Genomic DNA, 20,373 nt, shown 5'->3' on the forward strand with positions numbered 1-20,373 from the left:
AAACAATGCCTGGTGTTATAGTTAATGTAAGTTGTCGTACAAATACACAGAAAGCAAGCACACAATATTATCACTCACAGATCGCGCAGGGTGGAATATCCTTGGAAAATGCCGGGCTCTAAATCCGAGATGTTACCGTTCAGCAGATCCCTGTATACATCACAAAAAAACACAAAATGTGTTGGCTGCTTTTTCACGATTCCTGTTTCCAGACCAAGTCGGACCCAGACCAACTCCGACCCAACGACGGCAATCTCTGACCCATTTTTAATAATGTCATTTTGAGCTCACGTTGAGTGTTGCTTAAACCTATACATGCGTATTCCCGTTAAACTTGTAACTTGGCCATAATAGCATTTTCAAAACCTACAAATAATCCCCTTTTTGGCAAAACAGTGAGCTGTAAGTATTTGCTTCAAGTCCCGCTTCTATATGTTTAACGCACATAGAATAAAAACGAAGGGCAAACAAAACAATCTAACTTTTGAATGTGATTTCATGCACTTTACCGTGTACTTGCCAAATGTTACAGTTTTCAGTTACTGTTTGCACTCTTGTAGGTTTACCTTCCATATCTATCCCAATTCAAGAATAAAAACAAAATCGATTTTAATTAATAAAAAGTCTCATTTCTGAGACTATTATGTAATCCTCATTCACCCCACCTATTTTGAGCCTGTGCGAACACCTTCGATGTGGTAGCCATCCAGAGACCACACCAATCCTCAGAAACCTGGCATTCCAGGGAAGCCTTATTCGAGTGTGTACAAACCCGATCTTTCTTGTTTAGATATTCTTGCCGCTGATATTTTGGTTGTCAATCAATCACTATCACTTCATAAACATCTAAAGGCAAACAACAGCTAATCCAGACCCAAAAGGCAGTCTCAGGACTTGCTGGCTGGCCGGCAGTGTTCAGTGGTGCGTGGGTGTTGATTGTGGGCTACGTTTGTGGGATGGATTTTGGGGTTGGATCTCTGCATATATCATTGTTCGCAAATCACTGGTAAACCAACAGGTAAAATGCCTAATAAGTGATTCAGTTTGTCAAGGCGTCCCACGAGAACTTCTTTTAAACTTTTTCAAGGTATTAAATTGAGGTATTGCGTCCAGTAAACAACGTTAGGTAAGTACAATGCAACGGACTGTTCACCGGCTAATCCACAATTGTTTTTAAAAAAGTATTCTAAAGAAATAATTAAATGGAAAATGCGACAAGTACAATAAGCAAGGTAGAATATCGTGGCCACTAGACCTTTTTTGTGCAGAAACAAGTGAAACTTACAGCCAACAGATTGTCTTGTTTAAACTACGAATGGTTTGAAGATTCCAGCCCTGAAAACACTGACTTCTCGAATAAGTACATCTGCACACAGACGGACAAAGTACGCTTTCTGAAAAAAAAACAAAAATAAAAAAAAAGTTCGCCTGTCTGATCATAAAATACGTGTAAAAAAGCTTTAATGGAATAGGTTATAACAGGAAACTTCCTCAGAGGCTGTTCATGGAATAGTTATTAGGTTGTTGCTGCTGACATGGTCCTCTTAGTAGACCGTAAATCGTCACGGTGTTAACTCTGTGTCCCATCGTGTGAAGCGTCTTGAAGCAACTTAAGTTAACTTCGAGTAATAGTGGAAAAGCTGTATCTAGCTGTCTGGAACAATGTCTAGAACATTGTCTAGACAATGTCGAAAACAGACCGGTCTTGGTCTCCATTTTAAGTCATCTGTGTAAATGATTTGTGTATTAATCAGACCTAACAAAATACATTTAATACCATCAAACACGACTTCGCTTGGAATCCTTCACATAAATCCAACAAATGACAATCATAAACCAACATTTGCACAACCTCTACTTGTAGGCACAATTCGGATGACGTCACGTAGCCAGCGATGAAAATATCACGCCGTTAACTCAATTTCACTTTCACGTACAGATGTGACACATCTTGTTCTACAAGGCTGAACTTAATCAGACGAACAGTTATCTTGTTATGGAAACTTAGAAGTGCACTTTTAAGATGGTGTCATGTGCCCCGCGATAAGGGTATCGATTACGTCTTCTCAATTCCTTAACATAGACGTAGTCACATGCCAATATTAATTCCAATCAAAGTCGTAGTTCTGTAATAAAGAAACCTTTAAAAATGTGGACCTTTAATGTGACATTGGGTGCCAAATGATAACATCATCAATTCGTCTTCTCAGTTTTAACCGAAGATCTAACGAAAAAAGTGAGACCGACATTTATTCAATCACTTGCCACTAATAAAAAGATGAGGGATCTCACTATTGGTTTTCTATAGATTTCCTCGTAAAATCTCGTTAAAAAGCTGGTAATTTTGACACCTGTGGCATCAGCAACCCCAGTAGCATTTAGTTACAATGTCGGTGGTCTTGCACATTCGGTTCGTTTGCCATACATGGACATGCTCATGCACTTATTGATTACACGAAAGATGCGTTCCAGTTCCAGTGGCTCTCATATGAAGCTAACTACGGGACAGACATCAAAGGGGGATGTGTTAATTGACAATAGGCAGGGGTGCGTATGGGGGATTGGACTTGTTAAGGGGGTACCCTCTGTCCCATTTCGTACTTGTAGAGTGGTTCTGATTCTCTTTTGTGCAGTAATTTCCTTTGCGCAGTAGGCGTGGTTTAACTAAGGTGACGCCACACCGGATATTTATCTGATCGCCACAGATTGTTTTGGCCATACAGCAAAATAGTGAGAGCCATGCGACTAGCTCTCAGACAATGAAAATGCACAATATGTGGGTAAGGCACGAAACTGTTTACCACAATCGTGTTCGTCTTTTCCGCTAAGGCAGTCTTGAAACCGGTTACATCTAGCGTCTGGAGTCGCAGAAGACCCGTCTTCGCAGTAAATCAACACTTCGTCAAATACTTCAGATGGCAATACAACTGTGGAAAGCATTATAATATTCCTAAGCAATAGAGATTTTCCCTTACCTTTTAAACTTTTGTGTTCAAATTCATAAGGAATAATTTTAAATGTTGTGTCTGGAAGACTGGAACACGAAAAGACTACAGTAACAGCTTATTCTAACAGATAATCAGTCTTTTTCCAATATTTGTCTCACCTTATGACCATCGATACAATGTTAAGGCTAAATTAATCTTAGGCCGATTGATTTCAGGAATGTTTCTATCAAATTCATCGGATGGTGTACAACCATTATACACAGACATATTTAGCACAATGTATTACAAGAAAAAAAAGGTCGAAAAAGCGATTAAAATGACATAAAGAACTGAATCAACATATTCACAGAAATAGTTCTACTAATTTCTTGCACGAAAAGGGAAATAAACATTACTTCAATAGATGGAAACACAAGTTTGAAAAATGGGATATTTAGTCTTTTTTCAAATTGTAGACCTATGTAAAACAAGGAGAGCAGAGTGCAATCAAGGCAAATAATAAGTAGTTTACTGAATGTTTGCTCGGCATTTGTCTTGGTTAACGAAGGTATGTAATTTGAAATAAGAATACTCATATAATCAAAGTAGACACGAACAGATAAAAACATTAAATTGTGTGAAAAATTTACCTATATTTATACAACATTGAATACAAAATGACGCAATTGTTTTAAACTATTTGGGATTTCTTTGGCCAAATCACAAACTTCGTTCAAGAGGACAGGGTTTTATTTTGAATGTATCACAAACTGTAAGTGCATACAGTTAAACAATGTCGAAAAGAACAGTGGAGGTTGTGACATTGTGGCATTTTTTCATGAAAGGAGGAAAAGCAGGGGTATCTCTTCCAGCCATTTAACAAAAGGATTTTCTTCCTTCTGACATAATGTATACAGTTCAAGAATCAGTATACAGGCACTGAAAAGGAACGCTGGTCTTTAAAGCTTTCGTGCATTTGTACTTTTGCTGTCCAGTGTTTAGTTACTACACTTTACATAGCTATGAGCCCTCAGGTTAGAGTCCTGTAGTGTAAATAAAAAAGAGTCGAAGGGTGCATATATCAAAAATGCTGATGCACCGCTTCAAAACAGAGTAAAATAATAGGAGTTTTCTTAATGGAGCGCAGTTAACCCGAATTTCAGTACATGCTATTTCAGGTGCTGGTGTAGCTCTCGGGATATCGACTCTAGTATTCTTGGCGGATCCCCCCCCCCAGAAAAGTGAAATATATTATCTTTAAAGGGCACTTTGACAGTTTAAGAACACATTTAGTGATTCTGAGTCAGATTTTCCCCCAACTCACAAGCAGCGTGCGCAATTATTTCCAGCAAACAGACGGTAAGTTCCGCCGTGGATCTGCTTCTTAGTTGATTTCAGTAAGTTGTTAAATGCAGAAAAGCATCCCGTAATAGCATAAATATGAAAAACGTACCCAAAACCCTTTATATAGCCAAACAATTGGACATTTATTGAAACAAAATCTGTATCTTCAAGTGCTGTAGTAAAAGATTTGCACTTAAGAGGAGAAAATTTAGTTTACTCGATAAATAATGCAACACACTTCGAAGGAGAAATGAGACGATGAGCATTTACTCAATACATCCGGCTTTTCTTGTTTTGAATATATTTTCATGTGTTAGTCGAAATGTTTCGGTCAGAATCAACAATAATTTGGCGCCCTTGCGCTCTCAAGTGGAATAAAATTACTGGAGATATTCGATCTAACAATAACAATCATAATTGCGTATGCCTCACCGACACGAAAGCTCGTAGAGTATACACCATTAACGGAGCACAAGGTTAATGCGATGGTAACCATCAGTGAAGCCGGCGCCATCGCGGAGGTGCTGAAACCAGTACGTCAGCTTCTGAATGTAAGAAGAATGGGGAAAATTAAGGGATACCGAAAAAGTATGCTTTTTGAGGTTTGTGAACCGAGATTTCAAATGTTTGTCACAGACCCAAACACTCTACATAGTTTGTCCAAAGTTATTCTGAATGTCAACAGTTCAAAAAATAGGTCAATTATTGATTTATGCTTGGCATGTTTTTAATTTTGAATTAAAATAAAATGCCCCCCATGCATAACAATTTCCTAACTTTATCTTGGCAAAGCATTCGTGCCATGTCGAAAGTGTACGCCAAGATATAAAAGTTATTGATTGAAGGTAAGGCAGACTAGGAACAATTATAAGAAAATTTATTTCTTCCTTCACATCTCCTGAACCAAACAGGACAAGTATTTCATCTCTCTGTGGGTGGAAGTATAGTTTCAGTGATCAAAAAGCGGCACATCAATGAATTTCACAAAATAAACAAGAAATGTATGGAAAGGGATGGCAAAATCATCTTAATCATCTGAACTTTAATCTGTAAATTCCCACTCCCTGAGCACCGGCTTATTATTTTTTTTAATAAATTAATGTTTTATTTATTAATGTTTCTTGTGCCCTTGTCTGTTTGGTTTGTGAAACAAATCTGAACAAAAGAGACGAGTGCTACTGTCCTTCTTGAGTATGTTTTAATCGTCGTTTAATCCTAGCCCACTCACCAGTCGACGCTTAGTGTTAATGTAGAATGTGGTCTTCTGTTGATTGGATCGGGCAGTTACACAGTCCTCGATACTATGCCTGGTGAGGAAGTGGGCAAACTGGTAAGATACAAACGGTGGCCTATTGGCAGTTAAGAGTTATAGATGGCCTCATTTTACGAACATAAAATGGATAATGATCACAGTGGCAGAGGTGTTTGCACTTGTAGCGATCTCTGGCCGTATGGAGTGCTTGTCAAGCACCACGAGGCAAAGCTGATTGGCTGGGGCTACCTCAACTGGCCAAAAAAAGTCAAGCTTAAGTTGTTGCCATGGGGTGGGTTACAGCGGAGCTGATCGCATGTTGATGACCTTTTCGCCAGTGGAAACTGTTCGATGCTAGTGTCAATTCCCATGTATCACTCCCATTCGACGTGTGGAAATTAACGGCATCGACCCTGCGCGGCAGTTACTTGACCAAACCCTTGTGAACCATGCGGACATGTCCTTAGTAACTTGCCAATCCTCTGTTGAGCCTTTTCGTTTTGAAGACTTCGGTTGCACAAATTAACAAACGATCACATTGAAACCCACTGTATGTGCTCTAGAAGGCTTACACCAAATAAAACACCGCAGAATAAGGAAAAGAAATGCTACATAAAAATGAAACTTAGGCTCAAACTAGTTGCTAAGGTGATAAAATATTTCCATTTTCAACTTCGATCTCTTGGTCTTTTTTCCACTAAATTTCTCAATTTTAGAAGTCTACCCAGAACAACGACACACCGCTTGCGACAGGCCAGAATCTCAACCACACAATACAGTTGGTTTTGTCTAGTTAGATGTAAAGTTGGTTTTGTCTAGTTAGATGTTTTTGACTAAAACTGAGTTAAAAATACAGACACTTCCACGCAGCACGATCTACGTGCTTCACGTGCGCAAAACCGATCAAGCCACGTACCGTGCACGGTACATACGGTACACTTGTGAGCAACAGCATGTCTCGCGCGTATCGGAGCCGGTGATTATAATCGTGAATTTCAACATTTCCGGGCAATGCCATAATGACCGATAGACCTTGGTTTCAATAACTTGCTTTCATTTTAACTTACTGTAGTTTTGCGTTCGTCCTTTGTTCCAGAGTGTCTGAATCTTACGCTCGCAAGCACGTATAGATTATGCGGGATAAATGGAATCGGTGCTGAGTCAAGTCTATATGCAAAACGCATCCGGTTGGGAAGAGAAAAAACATCTAGTGGAAAACCGTCAGTAAATCTAAAAGCTTCACACCTTTCTCCACCACAGCCCACTTTTGAAAATCTCAGGAAAACTTCAAATTCTGTGCTTCAAGCCTTCAAAAATCGAAACTACTTCTTACAAAACGCTTTCCACAAAAATCACTAGTTTTGATCACTCAGGTACTATTTTTCAATTTCATTTTCACAAAACACGTTAGGAAAAGGCCTTATCTTACCATGAAAATTTTTTTGTCAGGTACTTTTATTTCCAAAAAGTGAAAACAAGACGTACATTTCATGAAATGAAGCAGTTGCTTGCCTGGCAAGAATTCTCATGGCCCTTATTACGTATGCAAATGGCCCTGAAAATAAGACATGCGCAGTTAATAATTTTCCTCTGAAACGTGCATTGGTTATGGTCTGTGCAACCCGGGGAGGGCGTGGCCATGGACACGAGTCCCAACAACTTTGCCCAGGATTGGAGCCCTCGGCTCAATGATGAGTCTCTGCATCTTTCCTAATGGAAGCACTGGCCATCTCTAACAGTGGACCACTAGCAGTCAGTTCGTTGAGCGACCCAACTGGTCTGGAACCCCTATCACTAGGCCACTTTCTTTGCCTTCCCCCTCCAGGAAGCTTATAAGTAAGCCACGGAGAGTGCAATATCTCAATAATGAGTCGGGAATACGGCGGAGAAAAATATTCTGTAGAGTCTCCAAAAATGAACAGAACCTCTGTGAGAGGCTCGCGTCGGGAATGTGACCGTGAAGGATGGGGATTGTGCTCAAATTAATTTAAATTATTTGAAATTTTTTTGGGAAGTTGCACCGAATGTCTTGTTTTATTCCTCTGGAGTTTACCTATCTACACTGAGATGGGACAAGAATCAGAGTGCCTTCAAAAATTGTGAATTAGACCCAAAGTGATTTAACCTAAAATTCTTTCCTTTTGGATGTTAAGTTGTTCGTTCTTTAACCTGTTATTGTTGATTCTTCCATTTTTTTTCTGTTTTTTTTTCTGCCAAGTTGTATTTCTCAATTAGGAATGCCTCTGCTTCCACTAAGGACTTTGGATTTGAGACGAGCACGTGGAGTGAAAGGTTGGCTGAGATCATCTCTGCAACAGTGATGCAAATTGGCCAACTTTAGAATTTAGGAGAGCCATGGAACTCTTTGGCCCAGTGACAGGCTTTTCGCCTGCCTAAGTCCATCATGTCGAGTCTTTGGGATTTCAACTGTACTGGTAACGTGAAGGCAATAAGGCATGAGGCATGAATGATTGTTTCTGTCATGAATGTCTTCATGTTTAGTACAAAAACAAAAACAAGTTTAATTTAAATGTTGCTGTTATAAGAATTGAAACGAATCCATGTGTAGTACATGTGCATTCTGCATATACGGCATATTTTTCTATGTAGGTTTCTGTAACTGTGAAGGACTTACATTAGGACAGAAGACATGTTACAGTTTGTTGCGCAAGTACATGAAGAAAATCATGTCTGTAATATGCTGATTCAATTTCAACTGCCATTCCATACTGCATGTTGCTTTTACTCTGTAAATTGAGGTCAGTGGTGAAACGTACCTGTTTATAAGTAAAGGGCTTTAACTATGGTTCCTTTTCGCAGTAATTTTCATGGAGGGATGTGGAGTGGATGGAGAGTAGAGAAATGGTGCCAGAAACAAAAGAGACATCCTTTGGGGTTTAAAATTTCTGGTAAAAAGACCCCGAACAAAATTAAGTAAGATTCTGGCCTCCCTCCAGGCGACAAAACTACACTACGCGACGGCACAACGGCTCCCTTGCGTCGTGCCGTCGGGTCAAACCGTTGCCTCCTTGCCATTACGTTTGTACACACACGACGCGTCGATCGCATCGTGCGTCGTGTCGTGCGTTGCGTCGTGCTTCAGGCGACGTAATAGGCGACGCGATGCACGACACGACGTACGACGCGACAGGCGACCGAAGGGGCGACGTTTAGGCGGGAAAAAATGCAACATGGAAAGGACCTAAGGCAGCACGACGAGACGGGCGACCCCACGACACGACGTGTCGTGTGTGTACAAACGTAATGGCAAGAAGGCGACGGTGCGACCCAGCGGCATGACGCAAGGGAGCCGTCGTGCCGTCGCGGCGTATAGTTGCGTCGCCTGGAGGGAGGCTAAAGAGATAGAGAAATGTTTTTCGTCAATAGTACACCATAGTTCGTAGTAGGTCAGTTATTTTACGAGAATACAATTTGTTTTGTGAGATACAACTTTGTCTTGCAAGTGACAATTTTGTTTTGCGAGATTGCTTTTTTTACTTCTTTAAAATAATAAATCAGGTAGGTTTTGTCATTTTTGTCACAAAATTTTCTTTTTTCACTTTTTCTTCTCTTTTCTTAATTTATCTTTTAATTATCAATATTTTATGGTGTTTATTTCTTATTTTTTAAGTTTTATAGTTTGATCTTTTCTCATTTTACTCATCCTTCACTTTATTTATTTTTGAGTGTTTTTGTTCATTCTTTTATTTTTATTTGTTGTTCTTAAATTATCTGTGTTTTCCCGGTTTTGTTTTATTTCTATTTATTTATTTTTTATTCTTTGTTTTTTTTATTTATTAATATTTACATTTAATTTTGTTTTCTTTTTTCATGTTGTTGGCGATGGCGCCCATATTGTCAAACCATTGACATACGTAGCGACCTGTATGCGACTACCATCTAAGATGACTGATTAGAGTCACATTTTAGTTTCTTATATTTGTTGACAGAAATAAATAAAGCAAGTTAACGAAAAGAAGGATTTTGTTGTTAGGATTCCAACTGCCTTTTAGTGTGAGGGTTCGCTGGCATATATCACAGGGCCACTCTCACAGTAGTTTCTAATTTGTCGGCTGATTGGTCTTGTCAGAAAGCGTCCCGAAACCATACTCGATAATTTCCTTTGGAACTGCATGTAATGAAATATTAATTAATATCGCCTCCCCTTTCTGTTGGGGAGCGTTGCGAGTACGGTTTGTTGCAGCTTAAAATTAATTCTTTACAAAATAAAGATCATTTGCTGCCCATCATCACTTGGTAATATCGAAAATTAATCACCAAACTAAAGTTATTTTCCCCTCCTTTGTTCAACACGCTGTGGCCTTGCCTTTATCGTGGAATTTAATTTTCAGTGATTATTGCTTTTGCCATATTACTTGTTGTGGTTGATGAGAAAGAACAAGGATTGGACAGACTCGCCATGTAGATACATAATGTGTGGTTCGTGACACGGAACGGTGGAGTCCTATTATAACCGATAATCCAGGAAGCCATAAACTAAGCAAGCCAAAAAATTAATTGATATGTGCTCTGACTGTGGCGCCGACACAAAGAAACAAAATCAATTTACAATAGTAGACCAAACTGCGAAGCAGGAATTCATCGAAAAAATCGAAACCTGTCACGAAAATTACCCCAGTAATTTGTCTCATACTGTCTTTGCAAATTATCCACGAATATCGGCAATAAATTATTTAATTATTTATTTATTTATCTGTAGGTGAACGCGGGCCCCTCGCCGCATTTTTACGACGAATAAGTCAATACTTTGGAAGGAAATATTATGGTGTTTCCGTTTTTGACTTTATTGTAAACCACAAAAGAGAAAAAGAGACCCTCAAAAAGATTATAAACCCAATTAGAGAAGAACAGAAAACCAAAAGCTGTAATGTACATAAAAAATGTACATTCGCCTGGTAATTTCAGCAATAACTGTTTCATTTTATTTATTTGGTTGGTTCATTTTCCCCATTGTCATATTCAGTTTCATACTCAGGACACCCGCGTGCGTTTTAGTCATTCCAGAATCGTCCGGTCATTCAAACTAAATTGTCGCCATCCTTGGGGCTTTGCTTGAGTTTTTGTTTTGTTTGTTTGTTTTTTTATTTTGTTTTGTGTGTGTTTTGTTCTTCTTCTGTGCGTGAAAGTTCCTGAAATAGGCTAGCATAATTCGTGTTTAAATTAATTAAGCTTCAGTTCGATTAGCGTGCTAGCTGTCACATTCATTAGCCAAAGACGCAAAATCGGGGCTCCGTGACATCTACTTTTCAGTTTTCACAGGCTTAATTTAAGACAATGAAAGCCAACTTTGTGACCGTATGGCCACGGAAACGCCTGCACGGGTTGCCTGTTTTTGACTTCAAACGCAGTCAGTGTTCCTAAATGAAAGGTCGATTTGTCCACAAACTGTCGACTCGCATGTAAACGCGACTGCTCAGTCAGCTTACATCTGCCGTGTTACAGACCGCGCCCTAACCTGAAGCACATTCCCGGCCAGCAACTACTAATAGAAATAAAATAAATAAGATGCTTCCATTCCCAATTTGGATCCCAAACGACAAAATGTCAACAAATACAAGTTATACAATCTGCGAAAACTCTTTACATGGTAAGATTTGTCATTAAGGTGCATATAAACTTCCAGTTACCATGGACACGCTCAAGATTTGTTTACCAATAGATGTAGCCCCACCCCCATTTATGATTTGATATTGTCTAGCATGAATCTAGGTTGTCTAGACTAAAATTGACTAGACCAAACTTAATTAGGGCAGGGTAGGGTTTTGAAAACAAGGCAATGTCCAGATCACACCATGTTTTGTTGGATATACATTGTTTCTTCGCATATTCTGGATAAGGAGGAAATATTTTTTGAAGAATTCGAACGATGACACCCTGTCATGGTAGGGCAATTTGAGTTATCAATTATTTATGTTTTATGGATATTTTATCGATACATACTGTATTTGCACAGTTGTGAAAGCAAACTTACATCATGTTTCTCTGCATATTCTGAGCAAAGAGGTCACACTTCGGGAAAATTTGAATAATGACACCTTCTAAGGGTGAGGCAATTTGAGTTATCGATTATTACTGCTTTATCTATAGTTTATCAATACATACTGGGCTACGATGAACCTGACTTTTGTTTTACCGTTTAACACTATAAGGCCTACATAGGATTGCTTCAAACTATAATGTGTCTGAGCTTGATTCATGTAATGTTCAGTTCCACTTGTATAACGAATCACTTTTGAATTTATTAGACATGCAAAGACTTCCACGTTGGGCTTCATCGTGGTGTACATACAATTTGTTGCCCCTCACGTGTATTGGGGAACACCCACACGCCCGATTTCATACACCACAAGCCTGACATTGCAAGGGGTATTGCTCTGTCGTAAACTACCTGGAAGCTGTGTCGGGAGATTTCTTTTGCGGGTCCCAGTGCCTCCAAAGCCTATTAATGTACTCCGACTACATGTATATATCGGAGAATCTAAGGGTGCATCCCTGTAAAAGGGCCACAAATGCGTCCGTCTAGCTCATTAATGAGTTATACAGTCAAAATGTCCTACATTAGAGAGTTGTGAGAGCAAAAGAATTGAGGGATTTCAGAAATATGGCACTGAACCCCTAGCCTGAACTTAAGTCTTCCAATTAGGAACAATTTGGATGCAATTCCGATGCAATCGGGTCCGAAAGTGGTAACTGCATCTTTCAGTTGTAACAATTTGAATGTAGCAAATTTGAATCTATTGCATTTCGTGTGAACTTGAATGACTTTATTTTACTTGAACGACTTACATAGGCTATCCAAACCTTGTCCATTAGATCAATGAATATCGAACGAATGATGGCGCTGAACTCAAACGAAAAGGAGTTATTTAACATTTAGCTTACCTATCAACTTCAAGTGCTGGCTGTAATAAAAGTCTTCCATAGGATAACAAGTGAAATGCAAATGACCTGAAGTACGAATCTTCTTGCGTTCAAACGAACTCCAGCCAATGAACTTGTGTTTGGGCTATCTCCAGCCCAAACGAATTCTATTCCAAAGGTCTCAAGTCCGAACAAGTTCAACTTCGAGAAAGTTTCAGCCCAAAGTAGCTGACGTCCAAACAAGCTCCGGTCCTGTAAATTTCAAGGGTAAACAAGCTAAACGCCAGAAGACACCTAATTCCAAAGGAGCAGGCAAAATGGGAACCTATCAATCGCGTTTCATTCCAGGAAATGACACAACTGTGGTCGTGATCGCCTACCTAATAAATTTTTTGCTACCCGAAAAGGTATTGTATGGTGTATGTTGTGCAGGCTCAATTACGCAGGTCTTAGTTACCAATTCTATCCATTCTATTCAGTCTCCCATCTACGCCAGCAGGTCTTAATTATTAATACCATTCATTGTGTCTAGTGTTCCACCTACGGAAGCGCTAATCCTAGACGACGCAACGGAGGGAAACACCTTAATTTGGAAAAGCCAATGTCCAATTGTGCAGTACGTATTAAAACTCGCACTCGTCGTCGTACCCGTTCTTATATTCTTATAATTCTTTCTGTACTCGGTACTCATGAGAATCTACTTGTACTGGTACTCGTACTTTCAAGAAAAACTTGCCCTCTACTCGCACTCATACTCTTACCAAAGTACTCGTACTAGTACTCAAGGAAAGGAGCTCGTATTGGTTTTGACAGTCACACTAAGAGTGGGGCTGAACTTCCTGCTTGAACAACGGATGGTGAAGGACTTTTTGGTGGTTACTTATTTCTGATATTAAAACAGGGAATGGAGTGACAATGGGAAAGGAAGTGAAATGAAGATCACATAAATTGGTTAAAAAAAACTGTCGTATACCATTCCCTTCCAATGTTTGCTCACCAGATTTGAAACGACGTCTAAGTGGCAGCGTTCAACGTAAAATTTATGCGTATGCCGATATGAAACATTTGGCGCAGCTGACAAAGGGAGCTCATGACGGCATATCATTATTGTCATCACAGATCGTCTCCTCCAATGGTTTCCAATATTGATGAGGTTTCCGTTGTGTGAACAAGTTATAGATTGGAACCTATACGTTACCTAGCATCCTGGCTACATTTTTCCAGAGCAGTCATTTTTAAAGTGTGCGTTCGCAAGAAAGAGCATGGCAAATGCGGTCTTTCACCCTCAGTCTTGGTATTTTTTTTCCTTAACTGACTTCATGGAAATTGGCCAAAAAATATGGTGAAATACTTCATTGAGTTGAATGATAAGGAAATAATAAAATTGTTCGCAATGGTATCTTACAGATTTAAGTATTTTTTAAACCAAAATACTTAAAGATCGGTGTGCTTCAGCAATATTACATTGTGTGTAATTATTTGACTTACGAAAACTCAACTGTCTTTTCTGTCGGTCATTATTTCTTAGCTATAGGAAGTACACACTGCAAAAACTGGGGTGTTAAATTTAACACCCGCGGTGTTATCAGAAGACTACACCAACATTTTCACTGGTGTTAAGATTTTGGTGTTATTTGGTATTACTTGTAACACCTTCTAGTGCACTGTAACACTTATAGGTGCAACGTAATATCATAAGTGTTAAAGTAACACCTTGTGGTGTGGTCATCTGATAACACCCAAAAGTGTTGATTTTAACACCGGAGTTTTTACAGTGCAGGTAAGTAAAGAGATAGACTACACCAACATTTTCACTGGAGATATAGGAGATATATTTGGAGATATATATATATATTTGTGAAAAACCGCCTTCATACTAATTCAACACTCTTCGTAAAGAACCGCCTTCACTATGTACATGTATTCCACGTGTCAATGGGTTTACGTGTGATATGAGCTCCCTCCGGTCCGTCAACTGCTGAAGGCCATTTTTTTAAATTTCTTAATTAAATTTCTTTACGGCCAAATGCAAAGACCTTACATCTAATCCTACCTCTCCCGATGCTGAATAACCTAGTTCAGTCGCCTTGGAGGTAGGGATTTCCCCTTGGCTGGTATCCTTTTCACCAGAGCCAGCCAGAGCCAGCCTCTTGCCAAGTCCCATAGGAATACATACTAATCTCTTTGCCACATGGCCCTATGGGATTTTTTTACACAAAGGCTGCCCTGGCCAGGCAGAGTCTGCCATACATCATTGTCGGTCTCTCTGATGTGTCTCTGAGCTGTCTAGACAGCTGTCTGGGTTTCACGTTGCGGGGGGGTCACAATTTTGTTGACTTGGTGCCCCCTCTTTACTGGATAAAAGCTACTGCGACCTTATTCTGACCTTTTTTTCTCTCTTTTTTATTGGTAGGCATTGGCAGACACCCTTAAATCAATTTAAATGCCATTAAAAGGTATTTGGGGTCGGGGTATGATTATAAGTGGCCTTCACAATTTGACGGTCCATGATCAGTAAAATATCAGGTCGGGCATCGGAGGGATTCATTAATTAGTTAAATTAATTACAGGTACAATCCGTCATTAAATTTTGCAATTATCCAACATTAATTGACGAAATTATTGTTGACCAGCAAATTTGTTTTAAAGTGTATATGCGATGAATTTTTCTAAGACACAATTCTTCTTCAATGTTATGTTCTTCTCTCTTTGTCATTCCTATCTTGTTTAAATTCATTGAAAAGTGCACTTTTTAAAACAATCAAAAATCATCCATGCTTCCCTGTACAACCGAGGGCGCTATTGCTGTGAAGTCGTCCGGGGAAAACATGGTTCACTGCACAGGTTTTACTGTTCAAACTGTGAACCCAGAATTTTAAGTTACGTACTGAAAACATTTCTTAGAAAGAAATTGATACTTGCTTACTGCACATAAATAAATATGAATCAGCAAAGAAGAGAAAACCTAGTCCAGCAAAATGTATAAACACAAACCAAGTAGTAAGAATAAGAGAGTTAGGGACCACAAAAACCCTTGGGTACCTATACGACCCAAAAATCTCGGGAAATCTCCTAAAAATCACCCATCACACCGGCCTTGGGTACCTATACGACCCAAAAATCTCGGGAAAATCTCCCAAGGACACCCATCGCGGCTCCCCTTTTGCTGGTGTGATGGGTGACCTTTAGGAGATTCTAGGCCTTTGACCTACATCCGATCCACTTGCTGGGAATTATCACTCGCGAGAAAAAAATTGATAAAAAAAAAACAATAATAAACACTACTTAAAAATAAATGGTAGATCAAACTACAAACGTGAATTGTTATTTTTGCAAAGACACGAGAAATTCGATCGACTTGATAGATTCGTACGATTGCTTTCGTTGTTTAAATTCCAAAAGTTTACGCAAATGCATCGGTTGTAAAGAGTGTCACAATTGTCACCAATGTAACGATTGCGTCAGATGTAAGGACTGCTCCACCAGCGACGATTGTGGTAGATGTATGAATTGCGTGGCTTGTTTTAATTCATACGATTTCAGAAATTCAAATGTCTTGGACAGTTGCGAGGACTGTTACGAGTGCGCCCATTGCATCGAGTGTTTTGGCTGTACCTACTGCACCTGCTGCGTAAATTGTGTCGAGTTGGAAGGAATGGATCACGTGGTGGTCGTAGACGGCAAGCATAAAAAGCTGAGGCACGCGCGAGAGAACGAGCTACTGCCCGGTTCATCGACTAAACTCGACGCGGACTTATACAAAATTGGATTAATTATTGAATATGACGCTGACTTCGAACATTTAATTAAAGTAGAAATTTCACCCGAATAAAAATGAAAACATTTTTAAAAACCTATATATAAATAGAACCATGTCAAGTAAAACGTATATCGTCTCAAATGACCACGAGCGACTTAATGCCAACAAGTGTGATTTCAGTGTTACCTATGGTCCCTTTGACTCGAGTAAGTTAAACATTCTGAAACCCGTGGTAAAAGAAGGGGCCAAAGTGAACCAATGCACTTTTCCCATTTTTACTATCACAACGGCGAAAACAAACGTCTGTTGATTATGACGATAGAACCATGTTACGGTATAAACCCACTTTACAAATATGGCACCCGAGATAAAACTCCCGAAAACATCCAAGGCCGCCAAATTTGTTACCAGATACAAGAACCTACGTCAAGCGTACTCGATCACATAAATTTGGCCGTTTATAAATTCATCGAAAATCATGAGTCTAATCTCCCGGCTAACACTGTAAACGCCTACAAAGCTAGTCACGATATCGATGAATTGAACAAGATCGAATAAGTAGTTAAACCGCCTTAAACGGCTAAAAACCAAATATACGTTAAAATAGATCCCTTTGCTTCGCTATTTGATCACCAAAAAAGATCTATCGACTCGTCAAATATCGATAAATTTATCAATAAGAGATGCGACGCGCAATCATTTATTTGTGCAAAAGACGTATACTACAGTACCCACGGTTCACTGTCTTGCGGAGCCAGCGTCAGGTATAGAGTGACAGCGGCAATGTTGAAATTAGAAACGACGGTCTAATTTCGAGTAAGTCAGCGTTGCAAGCGTTTAGCGGATTTGAATTAAAAGACGATTAAATTTGAAAAATCAATTTAACCTTGGTTATTCCTCGGAATAACTGGGATTTATTTTTTTTTTACCTTAAATAAATGAACCCTTATATAAAAGATGACTGATGCGGAACTTTGTCACTTGCTGAATCTAAAGGAAGTACACATACCGGGATCTCAAAAACAAAGTAAACCGGCGCCCGCATGTAACCATCAAATACTCGAAATAGATGAAAGATACGCTTGTAAACACTGCGGTCTAACTTTTGGGTTTGATTCGTTAAATTCATACACCTTCGCCGACATGGGAGATCGATACTACAAGCATCACGTTTGGAAAAAGCCACCACCGCCAAAATCGAGAAGAACGTTACAGAAGTACAACATTTGTTTTAAAAACGGTGAAGCGGGTGAAAGAGAATATAAGTTAAACCAGGTTTTAAACGGTAAGATCTCCAGAGGTAAACCGTTGAAGGCTTTAATCGCGGTGTGTTATCAAGAGACAACCGGGGAAACCGAATCTCAAGTGAAAGATCTATTTCAAGTTTCGGATAAGCACTGGGAAAACGCCCGAGAAAAGTTTTAAAATAGTTTAATTTAAAAATGGAAACACATACGTTTTACTTGACCGAAAATTCTCAAACGTTTGAATTAAAAAACGAGATTAACAACATTAAAGGTGATAAAGTAATACGGGCCAAAAACATTCAGTTTGAAGCTGAATATTTATACGTAACACAAGACACCGACATTCAATGGGATACAAATTTGGACAGAAACGAATAAAGAAGAAAAGAGACGACTCCCAAACTTATTTTGACGGGAATGAAAGAACCGATATATGCTTTGCTAGCTCCAAGTTTGGCTCAACCGTTGCCCGAGTCGCAAAGAGGAAGCATCGTGGTGTCTACCGGGTACTACGGAATCGATTGGTTTGATTTTGTTTTAAACGCCATCCCTGGAGTATGTTTTAAGGTGCACTCGGAATCGAAAAGGGTGACCTTCTCCATTACGGATCCCAATCTCAAATTGCAACTCAATAGAGAGGTGGCTAACTTGTTAAACTTGCCCGAAAACAAACTTTCACCCAACGTTATTTACATAGGTGAGTATAACTCAACTCCTACGTTTATTCACTGCCAACAATTGGAGCACTCCAACAATTTTTATACCGGAAAGTCTTCTAACCTGCTTGGCGTTATCCTTTACGATTCAACGAACAAAACGCCTAAAAAGCTGATACCCCGCAACATCAGCAAATTGACCTTTTCTTTGAGAAACGAGCGAGATGAACTCTTGAACAACACTAGCAAAATTTTGATTGAATCAGATATCTATTAATAAAATGGAGAAAGATATTGAGGCCCATACTTTTCACATTACTGAAAATCCACAAACATTTCGACTCGCAAATCCAATCAAAAACGAGTCAAGAACCAAGTCGATTTGTCCCAAAAATATTCAGCTGGAGAAAACGTTTTATAATGTCACGAGAAGTACAATGATTGAGTGGGGCTCACAAGAGCCTGTTGATGGAGACGACGCAGTTAGACAAACTGAAATTAAAAGAGTCGTCGATAACTTTATGACTGAACATTTTCGCGGTTTAAGTAAAGATGGCCTTATGAATTTTTTTAGAGATTGTCTTTCGTTGTTTAGAGGATCATGGATTTATATAGTGGAATTTTTACACAAACCAACGAGATATATACCTTACTGGGCAATGGCTGTTCGAAACGTTGCTCTTACTTTTACAGGGATTACGAAGTGTTTTTGCTAGAGAGTTTCGAAACTCCCCTGTTTATCATGCTTTTGATTTTACCCGTTTGGGAGAGGATTATCATTATATTTTTTCTAATATCGAAGCAAGAGGTAATGAAAAAACATCAACAGATCTCGGGCAGTAGAGTCGTGAAGCGGCGTGTGTTATTTTGGGGATAATATTAGGGCTTGAAGCTGTTTTTGATAGGCTGGATTTTGGTTCTATTTTAGATGAGTCACCTAACACCGACGATATCTCAACAGTAAAAAAAGAAAATATATATGGTATTATGATCAACGTCTCACGCTTTATCTTGTAGGTCGCGGAAAACAGACTTGCTAAATGATTATAGAGACCGAGTACCATCGCCCACAGATAACTCAAACTATGGTCCTTTGTTTAGGGGCGATGCAGCGCCTATATTTAACCGACTTTACCTAAAAGAAGCGTTTGAATCGGTTAAATTATCAGGGTCAACGGGGTCGATTGTTTTAGAACCCGGGTACTACGGAATCGATTGGTTTGATTTTGTTTTAAACGCCATCCCTGGAGTACGTTTTCAGTTCACGAAAAATCAAAATCATTATTGTTGATCCGTTTTTAAAGCTCGAATTAAGCGAAGCCGTGGCTCAATTGCTCGGTTTACCAGTTGGCCAATTAAAAACCCTCTTTGTATATCAAGGAAACTATGACTTCGAGCAAACCAAGTACCTATTTGTCCATTGCGACCAACTCGATCCGCATTTTAACTTATTTAACGGAGAGCCTTCCAAAGTACTCGCTACCCGAGATACAGATTTATGTAATATAGAAGTTAACCCAACTTGTAAAAAGCTGGTACCCCGCAACATCGATGAATTGACCTTTTCTTTGAGAAATGAAAACGGTCGATTGGTTTTAGGTAAAGGAGATGGAATTTTGCTTGAGGTGAATATCGTTTAAAAAATCTTAATTATAAAAGATGACCACTAACATATATCCAGATTTACCAGCGAGCGAAGCGAAACCAGCGAATGAGCGAAGCAAGCGGAGCAACGAGCAAAGCGAACAGCTCGGTCAAGAAGAATATTACCGAAGCAAAGCGAGCGAAAGTGTCAATCTACAAAGTGAAACCAAAATACACAGACTCAGAAAGATCGAAGAAATTAAATCCCAAATCCAAAGAGAACGCGACGCAAGGGAAGCTTGCTACAAAAAGATCAAACGACTTTTAACAGCGGTCGGGTATGTGGAATATGGAGTAGAAGCCCTGGGCGCCACATCGCCAGCCGTAGGCATTCCCGCCATTTTGGGAGTCGTTACCGGGCCCGTCGGACTTGTGATGGAAGGCATCGCTATCGGTGCGTTTGGCTTTTACGCGGTTCTAAAGTACGCCTCCCGTAGACTCGCCCACAAAACTAAAAACACGACCAAATCGAATGTTGGCAGACGCTAAATTAAACACCATCGAGGAATACGTATCTCATGCGATAGAAGACGGTGACATCTCTCAGGAGGAATTTGTCCTTATTTTATCCGAGCTGAAAAAGTTCAACGAGATGAAAGAAAAGATCAGATCGAATTCGTCTACAAAATTGGAACGTTGGGTTAACGAACGGGCCACCGCG

General features: G+C 39.4%; 1 long non-coding RNA gene across 1 annotated transcript; it reads right to left on the bottom strand.

The window, feature by feature from the left end:
- Positions 1-4,714: 4,714 nt before the first annotated feature.
- Positions 4,715-12,752, bottom strand: LOC147800357 (uncharacterized). Its single transcript, XR_015427369.1, has 3 exons — positions 12,427-12,752; positions 5,500-5,578; positions 4,715-4,816 (listed from the first exon to the last, which is right to left on the bottom strand). It is a non-coding gene; the product is annotated as an uncharacterized LOC147800357 (long non-coding RNA).
- Between the last annotated feature and the right edge of the window lie 7,621 nt (positions 12,753-20,373).

The sequence above is a fragment of the Acanthaster planci genome, linkage group LG01 (assembly GCF_054643075.1).
Source record: "Acanthaster planci isolate LZ-2023a linkage group LG01, COTS_SCS, whole genome shotgun sequence".
NCBI classification, from domain to species: Eukaryota; Metazoa; Echinodermata; class Asteroidea; order Valvatida; family Acanthasteridae; genus Acanthaster; species Acanthaster planci.